Below are 4,043 nucleotides of genomic sequence, written 5' to 3' on the forward strand. Positions count from 1 at the left end.
AATCGCGGGGACACCAGCCTCCCTGCATGTGGCCGGGTGAGGTCCACACTTGCCTCTGGCGGCGCCCCCGCCCTTCCCAGCCAGGGAGCCGCGTCCCTCGCTGCGGGAAGCTTCGGGGTGGCCCGCAGTCACACAGCCGCCAGGTGTCTGGTCCCTTGCTCACGGCGACTGTCTAGCTGTCCCTCTGCTCAGAGAGCCCACTTGCCCCCGTTCTGCCCACAGGAAGAGAAAGGTAGTGTTAAGCTTGCTGTGAGGACTGGGGACGGGTGTGGTCACCTGTGGTCACGCCCCGCCCTGCTGGCCGTGGGGGCCGCCCGGCTGGGGACGCTGACGGGACAGCAGTATGGGGGTGCGGCCGCCTCTGCTGGGGGGCTCTGCGGGGTTTGCTGCTGCTGCGCCCCGGCGCTCTCTCTGAAGCCCACCCCTACCTCCAACCTTCGGACCTCCTGGCCCGGAGGAGCCCCAGGACCGGCCCGCGGGTCCGCGTGGGGCCCAGAGCCCGTGCTGGAAGGTGCTTGCCGGGGACCTGCTCCCACTTCGCCCGGGGTTTGGAAGCATGGCTTTCCTGGACTCACAGGTTTTTCTGGTTAAGAGCCTTACCTCCCACGTGCATAGGCCAAAGCCAATATTTTCAGATCTTTACAGAGTCTTACTTCCACTCTCTGATTGATGGTCCCGGGGATGAGTTTTATGTGAAACATTCTCTGAGCTCCCTGTGAGATAAAAGGCTGCCCGCTCTGGGGGTGCATAGTCCCCCTCGGCCCGTATGTCTTCATAAAGCTGCATTTTCGGCCCCGCGGCTGCCGAGGCGGGGGCGGGGAGGCTCTGCTCGCTGCCCGGACCACCTCATCCGCTCTGCTGGGCCTCCAGCCTGAGGGCCACACATGAGGGGCGCTGAGCTCCTCCACCTGCTGACCGTGCAGGGGTGCGGCCACGCCCGGCAGGCAGTGCTTCCACCGAGACATGCGGCCCTTGCTGCATATCACTGGCTCCAGAGACATGGTGGCCGGAAGGGGTCCCGCCTCTCCACAGTGGGGTCCCGGCGCAAGGACAGCCTGCTCTCTGCGCCTGCTCCCCTCCAGCCTCTGGCTCACAGCCCATGCCCCGACCCCCATGCAGCCGGGCATCCCTCGATGTAGCCCTCCACTTGGTCCACTTTGGGGGTGCTTCCATGCTCCAGGCCCTTACGGACTCCGAGGCACCCCAGTGCAAGGGACAGCACTGTCCCGTGTTTCCGGGCGGGGGGGCACCTGACGCTGCAGGCTCCTGCCCGATGGCCCCAGGGCACCAGCCAGCCCAGAGCAGCCGCTCGCTCAGCTCCAGTCTGGTAATAGGACAGGTCCGGGCCCCCCGGGGGCAGGGGGAGGCGGCAGGCACCCCTCCATCCGTGCGCTCTTTCTGGCCGCTGCGGGGCTTGTGTGTGAAGCGAGCAGGTATCATGGTGCGGAAGGGGGAGGCACAGGGGGCCCCACACCTGCCCCCTCCCCGCCTCCCGCACTTCCTCGCAGCCCCAGCCGCCTCTCGCTCCGGAGCGGGCCGTGCTTGTTTTGGCTGCCGAGTGGCCATCCTCGGAGACCCAGCTTGCATAACTGTGAGGTATCCACTTTCTCCGCGGCCGCCTCTCCGCGAGGCCTGAGATGGCCCTGCGCGGGCGGGCCGGCCTCCGGCTCCCTCCCCCAGGCTGGGGACGGGTCCCTGGTGGTGGCCCCTGACCACGGGAGGCAGAACGAGCCCCCGGCCTCTGGGAGCCAGGAGCAGCCGTCTCTGACCCGGTTGGCGGCACGGGCTGTGGGCCGCCTCCGCCCTCTGACCCAGCTGGCCGGCACGGGCCACGGGCCGCCTCCGCCCTCTGACTGCATCCCTCCTGGCGTCATTCCGGGCCCCGCCAGCACTGTGGGCCTCAGGTCAGGAGATGACTGCCTGGGGGTCCGATCCCAGAGCGCTCGGACGGATGTCCTTGCCACCGGCCAGGCCCCCTCGAGAGCGGTGTCCGGCGCCCTGGCCGCGGCCCCAGGCCCTCGACCTGGCCAGCGGCCCATGTGTGAAGACTCCGTGGTCCTGTGCCCTCAGGGCCCCGCCATCCTCTCCCTTCGGCTGCTGCCGCCAAAAGGTGGGGCGAGGGAAACAGGAGATTCGAATAATGGGCGAGAATTATTCTGCCTTCGTGTGAGCTGGAGCCGGGCCCCGCTCCCTGCGAGGGCGATAACGGGGGCCCCGCGTCTTACATTTCCGCGCTGCAAGCCGGGCCGGCCGTGACAATGAGTGCATTGTTCCGGGCGTCGGGCATTGTCACCGGGTGACAGACGGGATGACACGCACTAGGAAGGGAAGATGAGGCCTGGACACTCACCAGGAGGAGGTCGGGCACATGCCCGCTGCTGCACACATGAGGCCCGGAGGCAGCTCCGCCCACAGCTGGACACGCGCCCATGGGAAGGCTCCTGGGCACCCTCGTCGGGGGGGAATGGGGGCAGAGGTTTTCATTTTTGACAAAACCGTGAGGCTGGAAGCAGCACCGGCTTCCCTGCCCCGAGCAGCTCAAGGTCCAGGCGCCTGGGACCTGCCTCAGCTCACCTCCCAGGAGAGCAGCAGGCACAGTCCAGGCCCTGCGCCAGGGGAACCGAGCACAACAGTGTTCCAGGGACCCGGGTCTTTGCGCTCCCCCTGGGGCCAGGTGGGGACGGGGCAGTGCCCCCAGGAACCTTCTAGGAACAATGAAAAGTGAGCAGCGCCAAGCAGGGTCTCGCCCATCGCGCCCTCCTCCCTCGGCGTCCTGCTTCAGGCCTGGCGTGCAGGGGTGGGGGCAGGGGAGCCGTCTCTCTGTCCTCGCAGGGCCTGCCCGGAGCCCCGCCTTGCTCATCCAGGGCCAGCCGTCCAGACCGCCCCTCGGGGCACGGCCTCTCTGTGCTGGCCCCGGGAATATGTGAGGAAACCCGGGCCTGACCGCTGGCCCCAGCTCGTGCCCGCGCCCGGGACCTCAGGCTCTGATGTCACCTTCCTGGTGCTCGTGCAGCCCTCGTCATGGACCCCAGGAGGCGCGTCGACGCGTGCGGCCCCTCGGCTGCAGCCCCTCCCCGAGCGCCCGGGGTGGGGGGGATGCACCCGGACATGGACTCAGGGGTCCAGAAGCCGGGGCACCACCCCGTCCCTGTCTGTGGGGCCTCTGCGAGGCTGGAGAGTCAGATGCATTTCCTTGGGTGCAGCCGATGCCGTCCGTCTGCTCTGGGCACTGGGGCTGCCCGCCCCGCCCCTCGGGCCGTGTGTTCCGGGGGGTGGCAGCCCCTGTGAGGGAGGGCAGACGGGGCAGGGGCAAGGATGGGGCCTCCCCGGGGGAGGTGCGGGCCCCAGGGCCCCTCCCGGGCGGCCTGGACTCCAGCAGCCACTGGTTCTCTTCTTATCTGCCCTGGATTCCCGGAGCCTAAACTCTTAAGCTCCCGTAAATCCGCTCTCACATGGAAGTCAGCGAGCCGTATAATATGTAAACTGTCCCTGGTCGTACCTCATTGGTGTACAAATCCTCCCTGCAGGCACCCAGGCCTCCGACGCCTGTGTCTTCCAGCCACCCTGTGAGCCCCAGCCCTGGGGCGAGGAACCAGGAACGTCCACATTCGGGGACGGGCCGGGGGCAGGATCGCGGGGAGGGGGTACAGTGTCCCCCTGCCCGCTGCCTCCCAGGGAGCAGAGGAAGGGGTCCAGCCCTGGACCGTGCGCTCTGTCGGGGGCAGGACACTGTGGCCGCTCAGCATGTCTTCCCTCATGCTCACCTCCGTCCTGGGCGGGGAGCCAGCCCCCCACGCGCAGCTCCCTCAGCCGGAAAGTCCTGGGATCTCAAAGGTCCCACGGGGTCTTTAAACCTCAGGGCTGAGCATGGAGGGGGCGCTGGGCCAGGGGTCCCCGGACGCCTGAGGCTCTTTGGTGCCCACAGCACGACCGGGCCTTCCGTCCGTGCAGGTGCGCGGAGCTGCAGCGGGAGCAGCGGCTCACGGCTCTGGAGCCACCCCCGTGTTGCAGCGTCCAAGTGTGGAACCCGGCCTCGCGCGGGA

This window comes from Crocuta crocuta, unplaced genomic scaffold (genome assembly GCF_008692635.1).
Source record: "Crocuta crocuta isolate KB4526 unplaced genomic scaffold, BGI_CrCroc_1.0 scaffold13, whole genome shotgun sequence".
NCBI lineage: Eukaryota > Metazoa > Chordata > Mammalia > Carnivora > Hyaenidae > Crocuta > Crocuta crocuta.